We start from the raw sequence: 19,128 nt of genomic DNA on the forward strand, positions 1-19,128 counted from the left end.
GTTGGCACAAAGGATAGAATGCCATGCCTGGAGCCAGGAAGACACATCTCCCTGAGTTTAAATCCAGCCTCAGACAATTACTACCTGTGTGACCCTGGGCAAGTCGCTTAACCCTGTTTGCCTCAGTTTCCTCATCTGTATTAGCTATAGAAGGAAATGGCAAACCACTCCAGCACCTTTGCTATGAAAAACCCAAACGGGCGCACAAAGAGTCGAACACAACTGAACAACAACAAATATTAAAGAAGAAGAATACTAAAATATAGAATTAAAGTGACTTTCTATTCTAAAGATGTCCCCAAGAAAGAAACAAACCATTAATTAGAGCAGTCACTGACATGGGATCAGTCTTAATACTGACAAAAGCTTATGTACACTGCATGCCATAAAGCAACCAGTCTCATTGAAGGAATATATAAGTAAAATTATATTTTAAGTGGAGCTCCTCCCCCCCAATTATAAAATCTCTACCAATTAGGATGAAGTGATCCACAGACTAAATGAGATATTTCCTAACGCCCTCACCTCCTTTAGAAAAACAAAAGCAAACCAGCATTGCAAACAAACTGAGACAGAAAGGCTTGGGAACAATTTATTTTTATGGCTTGAAAGTGTGACATCTTAGCAAGGAAAGGTCAGAATTTCTTTTCTCATTCAGATCTCAGTTTACTTCAGTGGGAAGCATGAAACAGACACACAACAGGGAGAAGAACAAATCAATAGTTTTCTTTTCCCAAGGAAAAAATGGTTCTGCACAAACAAAACAGACTCCTCCCATTGCAAGACACAGGAGAGGCAAGCCCGGCACTTGGCGGTACCTCATGCTCTGTTTAAGTGGGTTGACATAGAGAACAATCTGCTCAGTGGTATGTGCATTTCGTTTTGTTTACTAGTTCTGTTTTCTACTCCAAGTGAATGAATGACTTTGGACACTCAAATCATTAATATGCCACATTTTATAAAAGGATCACCAAACTAGGATTATATAATATTGTGAAAGTCCAGACTTGATTTGGATAATTACCTTAGCAGAATGTTCTGAATGTCATGCCTAGCATGGTGGTTGCTTTGAAAATCATAAGACTGTCACTATTTGTTGATTTGATGTCACTATTAGTATGGGGAGTGCTCCATATCCCACCTCCTTACATTTGCCCTAGGTGGCCCTGTAGCCAGAGTGGCCTTTGTTTTCTTTGAGTGACTCAGTTTATCTCATTGAGCCTCGCTGGGCCATACCTGGAAGCAGAGAACTTCCTGTGCGACCTCTTCCGGGGCAGGAAGCCCAGACCATGCCTGGGATCAGAGAACTTCCTGTGTGATGAGTCATGGGGCTGGCTGAGGGGAGGTGTTGACTCCAGAGCCACGCCCTATTGGGTGTTAACCTAGTCCACACTAGGGGGAGGGGCCAACTCAAGAACCAATCAGCCCTGGTCGTTCAGGCGGCACTTGATGATGTCAAGAACTCTATAAGAGGGGAGAGGACAGCTTGAAGATCTCTTTTTCCTTTTCCGGTTGGTGTGGGAGCAGCGGCAAGCATGACTCTGGGCCAGCCCTTGCTCTCGGGCTGAGCCCAGATGTTGGTAACTATGAATTGTATTGTGTCTGTCTGTCGATATTTGTAATTTGTTTGTATTTTGGTTTTGAGGTTCGAGGTGCTGGTTTGTTTTCCCCCAAACTAAATGAATGTTCTGAACTTCAGGGTGCTGGCTGTTTGTTCCCCTGAACTAGCTGAATGAATCTGTATTTGGTATGTCTCTTGATGCTTGTCTCTTTGCTCCCCTGAACTAACTGAATGCTAACTGAATGCTGGCGTTTTACCCCTGAACTAAATGAATGTTGTCTGTATGCTAACTGAATGCTGGATTAAAGTAAGCTGGTCAACTCCTTCACCGTGTTTTCCTTGTTTAAGCAGATAAAAAGAACCTGTGCTTTTCCGGGATGACGACAGCCTCCTGGGTGCATCTTATGCCCCCACAGGAGCTGCTAGCCGATTGTTAAGACAGGCCCCCATGCCTGAAATGCTTTCCCTCCTCATCTCTGCTTCTTGGAATCTCTGACATCCCTTAAGGCTCAGCCCAGGCCACCTTCTATGTGAAGCTAAGCTTTTCTCAGTCCCCTAAACTGCTAATACCTTCTCCTCGGAGCTTATATTGTATCTGATTTATAAGTGTTTTGTATATGTATGTGTTGTTGTCATTCAGTAGTTTCAGTCGTAATGGACTTTTCATGACCTAAGTGGGGTTTTCTTGGCAAAGGTATTGGAGTGGTTTGCCATTTTCTTCTCCAGCTCATTTTACATTTGAGGAAAGTGAAGCAAACAGGGGTAAGTGACTTTCCCAGGGTCACACAGTTAGTAAGTATCTGAGGCCGGATTTGAACTAATTTCTTCCTGATTCTAGTCCCAGTGCTCTAACCACTATGCTACCTAGCATATGCATATGATATTTGGTCTAATAGGATTTAAGATCTTTTTGGACAAGCATTGTTTCACTTTTTGCTTTGTATTCTCAGGACATTTCAGAGTACTTGAAACATAAAAGTTTCTTGGTGAATGTGTGATTCATTCATTTTTGTATTGTTTCACTAACAATGTAACTACGTTAATTTTACAGTTATTACAACCTAGAAAGATGACTAGATTCCTCCTCAGACATCATGCTAAAATAAGAAGGCATTGGGCTATAGTTGGAAAGAAGATAGTGAAGACACCTGAGTTCCAGTCTCATTTCTATTACTAACTGTAATCCTGTATTAACAAGGCAATAAACACATCAATGATAATTGTGAATATGCCTAAGTGGTTCTGTATCACAAAATATGAGATACTCTCCATATAGAAGGTAGAAGGAGTAAAACATTTATTCAGACACCAAAGGACCAGATCTCATAACCAAGCAACCAACACCCCAAACCACTGAGCCCACTTTATCATAACAACAAGGAACTTAAAACACAATATCACAGCAGGGAACCAAGCCTCCCCAAAACCTCTCTGACCCCCTGCTGGGGCCTTCCCACAAATACACTCACAGCCACTACTTCTGATCTCTCCCTCAGTTCTAACTGCTCTCTCTCTCCATTTCCTGTGACACACTTTGTCTTCCTCTCAGCAAACTCCTTCCACCACATGTGACTTAGGCTTCCTGTGACTTAAGCAGGTCACATGGCCTACTAATTGGTGGGAAAGATCTTCAAATATAAATTGTCATTATAGACCCTAGACAAGTTACCTCCTTTCTCATACTTGTTTCATCCTCCGTAAAATGAGGTGGTTAAATTAGATGACCTCTAAGTTGTTTTCCAACAAGTCTATGATTCACTCCTCTCTAGATTCCATTCTAGACCTCCTTCCTTATGCTCTGGATCCTCATCTTGAAACCTCACTCCAGCCCTGGAGTTGATACATTGGAATACCCTCTGCTTCTTTGGCATCTTCCTCTGATTATAGGGCTCTTCTCGGAAACTCTATGTAAGGAGAGCCCCCGGGTCAGCCATGTCTTATTCCTCTCTGGAATGCACTTTGGACTTTCTCCACGATGCCTTAGCTCCTGAACTTTTACATACACATACACACACAATACAATAATAATTATATAATACTTTCTATAAAGAAAACATATTTCAGGTGCTATGAAAAATTACAAACTCTATCTCTGTATTGCAGCAATTGTAAAATATATACAGTCTTTAAGTTTGGTTCTTGACTGTGTGTCAATTGTAGCCCCATTTAGTGTATGTGTGTGTATGTGTATGTGCAGAGAATTCAACGTGCAGTACCTCATATTACATTACATGAACAATGCCTAGTGTTTATTTCCATCAATTATCAATATGATGCATTTCATAAATGATATGGAAAAAACATAAATTCTCTTTTACCATTATGACTTCTCAGTATCCTCTATGGTATTTAAAATAAGTGGAGAGTACACTATTTCCATTTGTATTTTACATCATAATTTTATCAGGTATATAATTACTCCCAGTGTTAAGAATGCATAGGAAAAATTCATAAGTCTAATTTTCTTCCCCCATCCCTAGACACATATTAACTTTACTGTAACATAAGAATCCTTTTGATTACACAAAAGATTAATAATTTAGGAGTGGGGGAAGGGAAACAATAAACTTCAGCAGTCAATTTCTATGCACAGTGAAAGGGATAAATGTGAGAACAATGATTTTTCTGTTACATTCTGAAAAGTCACAGACGTTTTTACAAATTGATGTAGTTTAAAATGTGAGGTAGGTATAAAGCCTGGGAATCATCTGATGATTTTGACAGTGTCACCAAAATGTTTAATTCATTACAATGTCTCAGATTTGGCTTTGGCAGTAGGTTGAGCCTTATGCTTATGCAGAGTGGGCCTTCAAATGCAATGATTTCAGAGGTGATGAGAAAGAATTCTTTATCTGGACTTTCTTCCCTCATTTACCAAAGTCTCAATTACAAATCACAAAGGAAAAGTCCTTTCATTCCACAGTTGAAGACTGGGGTTAAAATGCAAATGTCCCTAAGAGATATTGCCATTTGCCATAATTCATATTAAAGTATCTCCCACTAATATGAAATCTTCAAATGCTTTCATTAACTAAAATCACATTTTGATAGAGTAGATAGAGGGAAAGGCAACAAACAAGAAATTGTGTCTTGGCAGCTGGGTGACATTGTGGAGGAAGTATTGTGCCTGCAATTTAAACTAAGTTCAAATTCTGCCTCAGGCATTTACTGGATATGTTGCCCTGGGCAAGTCACTTAATCTCTTGGCCTCAGTTTCCTCATCTGTAAAATGAAAAAAGCACCTATTAAAGTGAGATAATATTTGTAAAGTCCTTTGAAAACCTTATAGCATCATATAAATGTCAGATATCATTACATACTTTGAACTGGAAATGAGATGGCAGTAATTAGAGTTTGAAAAGGGTAGAGAAAAGGGATGTGGAAAACAGCAAAGGCAAATTTGGCCTATTTCTCCATATTACTGAGTCCTGGCCTTGGTGGGCACTGATAAACCTGAAACTATCTGAACACCAGAGATCAGCTTCACGATATTGATGGGAGGCATGGTAGGAACTCACTCTCTGTATTACAGCAGTCCTGAAATACACATAGGCTTTAAGTCTGGCTCTGGATGGTGGGTCAACTGTCCTACCATTTAACATGTGTGCGAGTGAGTGCATGCAGAACAAAGAAAATGCAATGCTGCAGTGCCTTGCATCATACCATAAAGCTTCTCAATGGAAGCCCAGCTCTAGTGCTTATGTTGTCTTACTCATGTCCATGCCAATCAAGGTCAGTCCTCTGCAAAACTATGATGTAGGCAAAGGGTCATTGGTGTCTTTCCATCTTTCATTTCTTTGTCCTGTTCCTCTTTGAAGTAGTACCCCTTCAGTATATACATATATATACATATATAGTTTATCATTTATTATCATGATCATATATAATTTATGCTATGTAATCTTCTCAACTTTATCTTTCTCTCTCCACATATACATACATGTGTGTATGCATGTGTGTATATATATGTATATATACACACATATATATATTTGTATTTACATACTACCATTGTAGTTGAAATATATATAAATTTGTATGTGTATGTGTATGTGTATCATTTGTGAAAAGAAAAGAGAGTAGACTGTTCTTCTGCCTAGCACATAGTAGGTACTTAATAAATACCAGTTAACTGGCACTGCTTCACTAGACTGCCCCCATCTCATTACCCAATCCCTTGCCCCTATCAGGGGGAAGTAGAACAAACTAAAATAAAATTATTAGTTCGATGTTTTCACATTTATGCAATCAAAGGTAGATACTTCACTTGCTGCTTTAATGATACTAACTAGTTCCCATTGCCTCCACCTATAGATGGGGGAAAAGGAAGGGAATAAGCATTTATATAGTACCTACTATGTGCCAAACATTTTACAATTATCTTCACAACAACTCTGGGGTATAGGTGCTATAATTATCCCCATTTTACAGATGAGGAAACCGAGGAAGACAGAGGTTACATGATTCACTGAAGCTCACACAGCTAGTAAGTGTTTGAGGTCAAATGCAATCTTAGAACCTCCCAACTTTGAGCCTAGCACTCTATTCACTATGCCCCCTGTCATAGAGGTAAGGTAGTATAATGAAAAGAACACTCCACTTAAAATCAGAATATCTGAATTCTAGTCTTAGCTTTTCCTTGCTTAGTTGTACTGAAGAACTCACTTCACCTTTCTGGGTCTCTGATATCTTTTTATCGATATTTCAAGTAAGGAGGCTGGGCTAGATAATCTACAAGGACCCTTCAAGTGCTAACATTCCATAGCAATATATGCTTTTGAACATGACCATTTGTTAATGCCAATGCAGAAATAACTTATAGAGACAGCCTGTGGGACTTTGATTATTAGCAATGGGGGAGAGGGGTGGAGAGACAGTTTGGACTATGCTTTCTACTGCTTGGCCCCAACAAGCATAATTCAGAATCATAGTAGATTTAGGATTGAAAGGAACCTTGATAGTCATCTGGTCCAACACCACAGTTTACATATGAGCCAACTGAGACTCAGAGGAGTAAAGTGAATGTTACAAGGTTGCAGATGAAATAAGTAGCAAAGGAAAAACTGACAGTAGGATCCAATTCCAGCACCCTTTATCTGTCATCTTCTCCCTTGTAGAGGTAAAGTCCTTGTGGAAAGAGACTGTCATGGTTACTTGCATTTGTATTCCAGCCATTACTTAGCCTGGCATATAATAAACATCTATTAAATGTTCTATCTCTGACATATCTGTCTCTTTCTCGCAATGTTACCACTTCTTAAGCTGGTTCTGTTTATCAGCAATAGAATACAGTACAGATGATTAAAATCCTTTGGCAATCTAAAATATCACATTAATCTACTCCCACACTCCAAAATCAAACTTATATCAAAGCAAATTAAGAAGGTATATAGAATACCAGGTAAAGGTTGCAGAGGGGCAGCTTTCAGATTTATGCAAGAAAATAAATACTTCCTAAATACTGAACCTATCCAAAAGCCCATCACATCTCTATATCTAATACTAAACACAAGTAACTTTGCCTAATAAATGCTTGTCTAATTGAGTTATTGAAATAAGTGACTAGTTATATAGCCTTGGATAAATCATTTAATTTCCTCCCAATCTGTAAAATGGGTTTAAATGATTACATAGACAAAGCAAACTGTAAGCATGATATAAGCATATAATATACTACTAATATTAACTTTATTATTACTTAAATTGTTGACCTAGGAAAAATCTAAGTCAAAGACAGTCTGTATTGGTGGAGGGAGTTCCCACTCTGGAAGTCTCCCAATTCTGAAGAAATAATAGATCCTGCGTTCACTCACTCAGAATTAGTGTTGTTTTTGTACTTCAGAGGTGAAATGACTCCTTTTCAACAAAGTTATTGTATGAAATACCTTCCCAACTGAAGAAAAAGAGCTGCAAATGGTGACTGATTCTGAAAACAGTCAGGAAAATTGATAACTGGAGTACAAGGAAAGTAGAGCTCACTGAAGAGTGAACTTCAAGCTATTCATTTAAGCCCTTGTAACATAGTTGCCCTAGGTACAATAGTAGTAGCAGTACTCAGAGAAGGTAAATGAATGTTATTGCTGAATATGACTGTCAAATATAAAATAAAGATAAATAATAGCAAACTTTTTCACATTCGATAGAACTACAAGGGAAAAAAGTTTATTTCATTTTGAAACCATTTATAAGAAAAAATGGAATTTTTTCACCGTATAATAGAGAGCCTTCAAATACAGTTTTAGGAAGAAATTTATGTCCTGTTACTGATTTTGCCTTAAATATTCTGTTTTCAAATGAAAGGATGAGTGTTTAAACTTCCATTGTTACATAAACAGTCTCCAACCACATCTCAAGCTCTGCTCATGCATCATTACCAAAAATAACATTTGTGCTTTGGATGTCAGAGAAAAGATTCATAACTTGATTAAAAAGAAATCTATCATAGTATTTTTAGGCAAAGGTATTCAAAATACAATTTGACAGTTTTTTAAGAATACAGTGTGTTAACATTTCTATTAGACAACCAATTTTTTTAAACATTAAATATTTTTCCTTCATTATTTATTTGAACATTCTTTTCTTTTCCAAAATTTGAATTCTAATTCTCTCCCTTCATCCCAAACCATCCCCAAACCACTGAGAAGGCAAGCAACGTGATATCAATTTTTTCATGTGAAATCATGCAAAATGCATTCCCATATTAGCTATATTTTTTAAAGCAAGAAAAATATAAAGTGAGAAAATTATGCTTCAATTTTCACTCAGAGTTCATCAGTTCTCTCTCTGGTGATGGATAGCAATTTTTTATCATGTGGCCTTTGGAATTGTCATGTATCATTGCATTGATCAGAGTAGCCAAGTCTTTTCCAGTTGATCATTATTACAACACTGCTATTACAGTACACAATGATCTCCCAATTATTCTCACTCTCACTTTCCTTTGTGTAAGTTCATATTGCCATGTTTTTCACATTCACCACAGCACAACAGTACTCCATCACAATCATATTCCACAACTTGTTCAGCCATTCCTCAATTGATGAGCTTTTACTCAAATTCCAATTCTTTGTGCTACCATAAATATTTTTGTACACATAGGTCCTTTTCCTTTTTCACTGATCTCTTTGGGATATAGACCTAATAGTGGAATTATTGGCTCAAAGGATATACACAGTTTCAAAGCCCTTTGAGTCTAGTTCCAAATTGTTCTCTAGAATAATTAGACCAGCTCACCACTTCACCAACAGTTCGCTGGTGTACTTATTTTTCTCTCATCCACTCCAGCATTTGTCGTTTCTGATAGGTGTGAGGTGGTACGTTAGAATTGTTTTAATTTGCCTTTCTATAATCAATAGTGATTTAGAACATTTTTCATATGACTATAGATAGCTTTTATTTCTTCTTCTGAAAAATGCTTGTCTATATCCTTGGAACATTTGTCAATTGGGGAATGGCTCTTATTTTTACAAATTTGACTCAATTCTACTATCAGTATATATTTGAGAAATGAGGTCTTTAGCAGAGAAACTTGCTATAAAATTTTTTTACCATAACTTAATTTTCTATGGTACATTTTAGCAAAATGTAGTTTCCTCAGTTATTATTTGTTTCTTTGCTTGTTTTGCTTTGTCTGAGATCATGATTGCTATACCCCCGCCCCCATTTTTTAGTTTAGCTGAAGCATATTAGATTCTGCTCCAACTCTCCATTTTTAATTTTGGATGTGTCCTTCTGTTTTAAGTGTGTCTCCTGTATACAACATATTGTTGGATTCTTGTTTCTAATCCATTCAGCTATCCATTTCTGTTGTATAGGTGAGCTCATTCCATCCACATTCACAGTTATGATTACTGTGTTTTTCCCTACCTCCCATTTTCTTCTGTTTCTTCTCTCTATCTCTTTATTCTGTTCCTCCTCAAAAGTTTATTTTACTTCTAAGACTGCCTTCCTTTATCTATCCTCCTATCATCCCTCCCCCTTTGTCTTATCACCTTCTCCTATTTCCCTATTGCGTAAGTTACATTTCTATACACAACTGTTTGTGTGTATACATCACACACATATATATGTATGTATGTGTGTATATATGTGTGTATATACATATACATATACATGTGTATATATATATGTATATATATGTATGCATGTATGTATTTCCCTCTTTGAATGAATTCCCATGAGGATAAGTTCTGAGCATGCCTGCCACGCCACCCCACTCTCTCCTTCACTGTAAAAACTCTTCCTTGTGTTTCTCTTTTATGTGAGAAAAAATTTTTTCCCATTCTCTCTCTTCCTTCCCCCTTCTCCCAAAGCATCCCTCTTTCTCATCCCTTCCTTTTTGAGATTATTCCACAATAATAGATTCACATCCATGCCCTCTGTCTATGAAAACCCCTTTTATTTGCCCTAATAATAATAAACTTCTTAGATGTTATGTATATCATCTTCCCATAAAAGAATATAAACAGTATAAGTTTATTAAGGTCCTTATGATTACTCTTTGATGTTTACTTTTTTATACTTCTTTTGAGTCTTGTGTTTGAATGTAAAATTTTCTATTCAGCTTTGATCTTTTCATCAGGAATTCTAGAAAATCCTCTCTTTCATTAAATATACATTTTTCCTGAAATGAATTATACTTAGTTTTGCTTTTAGCTTACTCTTGATTGTAATCCTAGCTCCTTCACCTACCAAAGATTGTATACCAGGACCTCTATTCCTATACCATGGAAGCTGCTAAATCTTGTGTGTTTATGACCATGGCTCCATAATATTTGAACTAGTTCTTTCTGTATGCTCAATGTATTTTCTCTTTGAATAGGGAGCTCTATAATTTGGCTGATATTCCTGGGAGTTTTTATTTTGGGATCTCTTTCAGGAGGTGATGTAATGGCAAGCAGGGTAGGACTTTTCGCTGTTTTTTGTTTTAGAGTGCTTCTCAGCACTAAGGCAATCAAGTACCTTTGAGTCTTGCCTTTGTTTCAATCAAGAGTCTTTCATTGAATTGGGAGTCTTTGATGACCTGCTTAAGCCATGGGAAGGCCTAGGTAACATGGGTTTGAGTCACATGGTTGTGATGCCCTCTGACCCTGAAGAAGTACATATGTATGTGTATGTGTGTGTGTGTGTGTGTGTGTGTGTGTGTATGTACTCTGAAGTTAGCATTTTACTTGGCGCTCACTCATTGGAAGAGTATTGGTATGGAGACTCTGGGTGGCCTTTAAGGAGCCCCGCCCAGCTTTGAAAACCCAGATGTTGGTGCTTCTTTCTCTGGTAATTATGTATTTTACTGCTATGGTCAGAAAGAAACCTGTTTGTTGATTTGTGTTATTTGCTCTGTTTATATAATTTCTGCTTGTAATTTCCTGTTTGTATTTTCTCTGAAGTTCAGGGTGCTGAATTTTTCCCCTGAACTAAGTAACTAAGTAAATTGTGTGTGTGTGTGTGTGTGTGTGTGTGTGTGTGTGTATACATATATATATATATATATATATATATGTATACACACACACACACATATATATACATTTGATTAAAGTGAGATCATAAACCCCTTAAAGTTGCTTTTCTTAGAAAAGCACTTGTGCTAGCAGCCCTCCTGTGTGCTGATGTTATCAGTCTTAACGTAGCCACAGTATCTGCAAGTAACATTGTTGTCACAGGTGATCAGTGGATTCTTTCGATTTCTGTTTTACCCTCTTGATCTAAGTAAAAGAGGCACAAAAAGTCACTGAAGAAAAGAAATCCTTAAAAATAGAATTTGCAAAATGGAAAAAGAGGTACAAAATCTCTGAAGAAAATAATTTCTTAAAAATTAGAATTTGGTAAGTGGAACCTAATGACTTCATGAGACATAAAGAATCAATAAAACGAAGTCAAAAGAATGAAAAACTGGAAGAAAGTGTGAAATATCTCATAGGAAAACAACTGACTTGGAACATAGGTTAAGGACAGATAACTTACGAATTATTAGACTACCTGAATACCATAATCAAAGAAAGAGCCTAGATATCCTATTTCAAGAAATTTTCAAGGAAAACTGCCTCAGTATCTTAGATCAAGGGGTTTACAATCTCACTTTAATTAAACATACCAATATCATTTTTTTATTGTTTGCCCATTTTCCAGCCTATTTCTTGACTTTGAAGTTTATGCTAAAGTTAGACTCTGCTTACTCAGGGGTGAGGGGACACCAAAATTAAGGCTTTTTTGTGCTGGTGCTTTGTAGTCATAAGTACTGGTGCTCCTCATTGTCTTAAAACTTCAACCAGGGCCCCTGCTCCGTTGCAACTTTATAACTGTGTTTCTTTCTGCTCTGGAACTGCAACTCAGAACTGTGTATGGGCAATAGAGTTGTCATTCAGTGCCAGCAGAGTACCCTGTTATCTTTTTCTGATTAGTTGTCTGACCCCTTTACCATCTCTAAGCTGAGAGCTCCTGCAGCTGCTGCTGCCACCGGGTGTGCTGGCTCTGGATAGGCCTCTACCCTGGTGTCATAAAATTTTCCTTCTGACCTAAGTTTTTGGAGGCCAGAAAAATATCTCAATCTGAACTTTTGTTGGCCTCTGATGCTCCAGAATTTGAATTTAGGCATTATTTTAAAGTTGTATGCAGGGGAATGTTGAGAGAGTTCAGCTGGGTTGCCTCTAATTTGCCATCTTGACTCTACCCCCTGTGCTTGCATCAACCAAAATAAAAATTAATTAAATTTATAATTAACACTTATTGAAAGTCATTATCTCTGCCCATCACTTGGAGAGAATCTAGAGCCCTAAATTGCCTACTCATTTGAAAAGATTAGTGTCTATTTTAGTAACAAAAATTTCCAAATGGAAATTCTATTAACTTCCTTATGCAAATGAGAGTTTGAATTTTTTCCAAGGGTTCTATTAAAATTAGATAATATTTCACATACAAGTAACGTGTGAATCTGTTTTGCTTAACTATTCTTATTTGTTAAAAGTGAAGGCTTTTGTTGGGTAGGTAGAGAGTGAGGGAGGAATAGAGGGATGGATTATTGATATAAACAATAGAGAAAACAAAGAAAAGAACAAGAATGAAACATTTAAAAATATGAGGGGAGAAGATGGAAAGGGAAGTAGACTAGCTTGTTTTCTTCCCTTCCCCTACTCATGACTCTGAACTTCTTTCTCCATCATGCTCCAGCATCCTTCAAATTCTAGAAGACACCTCTGTCCATGGGGCCTTCTCACTCTGGGTGATCATTCTACCACTGTTGTCCCTTCCTCTCAATGGTCAGTTCCTCATAGAACTTCTATTATAAGGAAAGGGAGGAGACAGCCATGTTCCTCTCTAGGCCCCACACCTGACTCTCCAGCCTTCTTTCTCCACTTTCACCATGCTTTTCCCCCTTGCTTTTATGTGTTTTCTTTCCTTAGAATGTAAACTCTTTGGGGGTAAAGTGTCTTTTTCTTTACTTTGTATTCACAGCCATTAGCAAAATGCCCCTTCATGTAATAAATGCTTAATGATTATTTGTTGACTTATTTGTTGACATGTGAATTAGGCAGATAGTTGATAGCTACTTCTAAAGGAACTGGTTTGAAGTTTGAATCTGTGGTAAAATAGTAATGAACCCATTGTGCTGTTTTTGAACTTTGAATCTGGAACTTTATGTTTAAAAGGATGCTGCTGGTTTAATTATTTTGCATTTGTACGTGCTTGTGAAATCTGCATATTAAATTAGATGCCTTTTTAATATCCTGGCTTGATACATTAGCTTGCTACAATATATGCTAGTTTTTTTTAAACCTAATTATGTCTTATATCCTAATTTTGCCTCAGACATAAAGAAACCAGAGTTCAGCTAGAGAGATGCAAATTTTTAAATAAGGACAAAGAACCAAACCTCTATACGAATTATAGGAATTTCCCAGATTGGGGTCTCTAAATTATTGTGATTGTAATTGTAACGATTTGTTTCATATAAACTGAGGAAAATAAGGTAATAAACACATACACATATCGAGCAGTTATAATAGGGAATGGATAATTCAGTTCCCATTCTCTGATGTCAGAAAGGAAAGGATGCAGTTTGGCAGGTGAAGCCTCTGCCAGAAGGAAGGAGGGACAGAAAGGATGGAATTAATTCTGTAGCAAGAGCCATGTGTGTTGGAGAAGTATGACTGGGAAATTTGAGGTCATTTGTATTTTTAAGGACCCACTGGAGAGATCTTCTACCTAGGACTTTCATTGTGGACATCTTGTTCTCAGGGATTTTCTAGGGGGAAGAAAAAATATACACACACATACATATATTTACATGTATATATATATATATATGTATATATATATGTGTGTGTGTGTGTGTGTGTGTGTGTGTGTGTGTGTGTACATAGTTTTTATTCATCTTTGGTTTTAGGGTGTGATGAGACTTGTTTTCATTGTGTTTTCCTTATAAGTCAGAGGAATTCCTCAGAAATAACTTTGCTTGCTTGTGTGAAAAATGAGCATTATCTTGGAAACTTAGAATTTCTCCCAGCCCTTTCTTTTCAAAGTTCAGTTTCTCGTTCAGAAGGACATTACTAATAATGAGATTGTATTGAGTTTCCTTATCTCCAACCCAACCTCAGAAGTAATTTAGATCTCCCCATTGTGTTCTGCTCAGGGATGGGTGAAGACGGATTCTGCTTTCTAGATAGCCCAAGGTTGAGAGTAGTCTGCTACAGTTGTGATGATGGGGTGATATCAGTTCCTACCGAAAAGGTATATAAACTGTGCACCCCAACCCCAAAATGAGCTCACTACAGCTCCATGCATATGCATGCTGCCCACTTTGAGAGAAATAAAACATAGGACTCAGACAACCTGTCTTTCTTAGACCAAACTCTCAGAGGTTGACACTTAACATACCTGTGTAGCGACATTTAGTGTAATACAATAACCATTTGTTCAACATCACCCAGCTACTTAGTAACACAATGCAGCTATTGTGAACAGTATGATTTTTGCATTCCTAAAATACTAGTATGCAGAAATTCACCTAGAAAGCACTGATAGCTCATACATATTCATTTTTTCTTTTAAGCAGGCCTAGATTTATTTAAAAATCCTTAGTCTCTTTTGGGAGACCCACATGTATCCAGGGTTTACCTGACCTTGTTTTCTTTCTGCCTGAATCAAGCCTGCTTGTTCTAATGAGGAATGAGTTCATAGCTCCAGTTAGAATTTCATAAATGTAGCAAACATCTTAGTAGAAATTTGGATTGCCATATGTTGTTGCAGGGACCCAGAGGATTTTGCTATATCTCATGTGTGATGAGGCACCTGGAGATGTTTTTGTCTGGAAGTCCAGCTGGATTACCTACGTGTTTTAGGAATCCCTGAAGAAACCTTTGCTGCCTAATGTTGTTTCTGAGACTAATAGGAATTTTCCATTATTAAAATCAATCTGTGAGCGAATGTATGGAACAGACCGAGAAGTTCTAAATGAAAAGAGAGGGAGCATGTCCCAGGCCTCCCATGGACTCATTGCCAGTTTGTTGTAGCACATGGTACCCTACTGAGCCTAGAGCAAAGGGATCCCTCAGTGGGAAAGTGAGAAGACAAGTGCCTTGGCCCCCACTGGAGCTAATGGGTCAGTGTTGTTACACAAACAAAAACCAGATCAGATTGACTTCTCACCTGAACAGTGAATCGGTTATTTCCAGTAGCTCTCAGTTCATTATTTCCTGTGGGTAAAAGTCCATGTTCTTTGGGGATCACTGAAGGAAGTAGGCTTTACTTTCAGATTAAAGATTGATTTCTGTATTTTTTTCCTTTTCTTTATTGCCTTTATGTTGAGGAAGGCACCTGGAAATACCAAAGGGTCCTTCATAAGTTCTAAGAAAAAAAATCTCCAATATGCTTTGTAAATTCTTTGTAGGTTATTGAATCTTCACAATTCTGCATTTTGAGGTAACTATGATTTCCCCTTCTAAGTTTAAGGAAAGGACAAGATTGGTGCCATGTGGATTTTTCCAAAATGCTTTAGTAAAAGGAACAGGAGTATGCACTCGAAAAAAGACAATGCCTAAGCCTCTTTGGAATCCCACTGAACTATTCTGAATTAGGGATATAGGTAATAAGTTCAAAATGCACTCTAGAGAGTTAGCAGCTAAAATGTTAATGGGGGGAGGGGGAAGAGCATAATGTGAAGGCTGGGTAAATTGGCTAATGAGATCCTAATCCTTGAAGCATTTGCTAATCCACATATAACTTTGGGAAGCCAGTTTCCAGTCATGGTGACTCAGGGTTAATGTGATAATGAAAAGTCCTCTAATTATTCATGGAGCCAAAAAGAACAGATGATTCAGGAGTAGCTGAGACAAAACTGAGTACACATACAAAAGGTGTGACCCACTGATTTTTCAGTCTCTTTCCTTGATAACTTTGAATGAGGATTGCTGTGACCTACTGGGTGGGAGAGTGACAAAAAGCTGTCATTCCCTATCTAGTAGTCATTTGTCCTTAAGCACATGGCACCTTTATTTCTTTTGAATGTATTGCTTACTGATTAGGAAAATTAATTGGATGAGGTGAATGTGACCAGACATCAACCTTGTGAGTCTGGACAATTCAGAGGTCCCATTAGAGCTCCCACTGGTGAACCAGTCAGTAGCAAAGTCCTCCAAAGGTAGTGACAATGGCTACCAGAGCAGTAGGGGCTTTAAGGATCACAAGCACTTCATTATGAAAAGAAAGATGGGCTAGGGACTCTGGAAAGGCACTGACCCTTCAAGCTCAACAAAGAGCTATACAAAAGGAGGAAGAAAAAGCCAATGCCTTTAAAAGACAGGAACAGACCTGCAGAAAATAGAGATATAAAACTGACCAGATGCAGAAAGCTGAAAATACTGAAAATGCTGGGGCGGGGGGACATGTATGAATTTCTTGAGAAATTTATGCAATTCAAAATATTTTTATTCAAGTTTCATATAAATTTTGAATTTTTTTCTTACTCTGCTTATAGCATTTCTGATCCAAGAAAAAAATGGACATAGGACAAGTCTGGGGCAAAACTGTGGTTTTGGTCACTGTTTCAACAATTATCAAGTGTGGCAGCAATGCTTCATTTCTGCAGAAATTTATTCTCCATGAAATATCACAGCTGGGAAGCAGCTGATAAATGCATCCCCCCTAAGATCTGACCTCATAACAGATTAATGTTTTAGGCATTTATAAAAATTGCATTGGGTATATGCATTTCAATAGGCATTATTTAAGACTAATAAGTCATCAATATTCAAGACTAAAACTTTCTTGATGAAATTTCAGTGAACATTACAGGATGACGAAGAGATATACTTAGTCAAGAAAGAATTTTTGTGGGACTTCACTATTCATAGCACATCATTAGGATTTGTTTTGCCTATTTTAAAAGTCAGTTATGATTTGTAGGTTACTGTTTCCTTGATTCTTTGCATATGTGTGTGTTTCTGTGTGTGTATGTGTATGATTTCATGAGCTGAAATCCCAATATAGAAATTCCCTCCACTGATGGACATTAGCAGCTAATGTCCTTTGTAGCTTAAAGTCCTTCAGACTTGCCTAGGGAACTGAGAGTTTCAGTGACATGACTACAATCTCACAGCTTAGTATATGTCAAAAGCTAGAATTGAACCCAGGCCTTTCTGACTCCAAGGTAAATATATTGACATAAAAATCCCAAAGAGTAGTTGCTCATATATTCTTTCACAATATAGCCCTCTAAATGCAAATGAGAAAGGAATGGATTAATTTTTCATAATTTATGTATATACATATATTTTTCCCTATGGAAATTTTTGTATTAGCCTTCTCATCTCTTTTCCATCCTATAATTCTCCTGCTACAAATTATGAGATTTGTTTTCTTTGTTGTGGAGGGTGAGTGGAAAAATAGTATCTAGAGTAGAAGGAACACTAATTTTGGAGTCAGACAACCTGGATTCAAAAACTTTTCCCCCTGTTCTCTATGTGATCTTAGCAAGTCACATCATCTCCTCAGTTTGTTCATCAGTAAAGTCAGGCAGTTGGACTAGATGAACTCTATGCTTCCTTCTATCTTTAAATCCAAGGAGAAACTTCAGCATATTCATGGATAACAGAATAACAACCAAAATAACAAAAAAACATATGATTCAAGGCTTGCCGAGTCCTTCTGCTAACGACAGCTCTAAGAGGCAGCTGTTTAGATAATTCTTCACAGATATTGAAAAAAGTAATAAAACAGCATATGCACAGGAGATAATTATTAATTATCCCATTTTAAAGAGAATGAAAATGAGAGTGGTAAATGGCTTGACAAAGGTCACACAGACAAGTGTGTGGCAGCACCAGAATTAGAACCAAAATACCAGGCAGCTCTCCAGTGTCTAACACCACAGTACTTTGGCACTTGGACAGGATGATTAACTTTGACAGGTTAAATTAACACAAACATAAAACAGAGGAAATCTATCCTCTCTTGTCTGTGTGCCAGGAAACACAAGGCCATAATTGCTACGATCCAGCTCCTCAGCATAAAACAAGTCAGATGCTTGCTTCAAGAGATTGATTTTGCAGGACAAGCCTCAACTTTGACTTCGAAGGTCATGGGACAGGAATGTTCTTTTCAAAAGGAAGTCTTCCTTAGGTACTTACCAGGCTAATATGACACAGTTAAATGTCATATGTTACCTGCGGAGAAAGTGTTATTGAATGGAAGTCTGAAGACAGGCCCATTGCATTAAACAGAAGTAGACACTAAAAGGGGAATGACAACAAAAGGCCTTTGGCATTCATTTATACAGCTCAGTACTTCTGTGATTGTGCTTCCTGTATCTCTGTATTGGTTCTTCCTGATTTCAGAGATCTCTAATTTCACTACTGTGGATGCCCCTTCCACAAATACAAGTTACAACACTGTTATGGTTTAGTAAACTCACTTTAATAACTACCATGGATTGACAAATACATATTTTTTACGGCCAAACTGGTGATGAATCTCTTCACCCTTGTCTTTACATTAACAAATACATTTTATTGATTTTTTTTATGTTTAGCAGTTCTAAATATGCAATCCCACCCTCCCACCACTAATGACCCCTCCTTTGTGAAAAAAAAAGAAAAAAAATTGAACAAAATCAACAATATAGTGGGCATATATGATATTAAATGCAACATTCAGGTCCCATGGTTGCCCATCTCTTTATCATAATGAAATGGATTGAAATAAATATTTATTAAGTGTCTGCTATATACCAGACACTGTACTAAGCACTTTACAAACATGTCATTTGATCATCACAAACAACTCTGTGAGGTAGGTGGCACAATGATTCCCATTTTACAGATGAGGTAAATGAGGCAGACAGAGTTAAGTAACTTGCCCAAGATCACACAGCAAGTAAGTGACTGAAGTAAGATGTAAAGTCAAGTCTTCCTGACTCTAGTCATTTTACCACCTTGCCTCAAGAAAGGTTATTCTTTCACTACACAGTCCAAGATTAGTCATTACAGTTATTCAGTATGCACAAGCTTCTCTAAATGGAAGTAGGCCGGTCATTGGATAAAAGAAGTGGGACTTGTCAGAGCTAGTATTCTACT

This window comes from Trichosurus vulpecula, chromosome 2 (assembly GCF_011100635.1).
Source record: "Trichosurus vulpecula isolate mTriVul1 chromosome 2, mTriVul1.pri, whole genome shotgun sequence".
NCBI lineage: Eukaryota > Metazoa > Chordata > Mammalia > Diprotodontia > Phalangeridae > Trichosurus > Trichosurus vulpecula.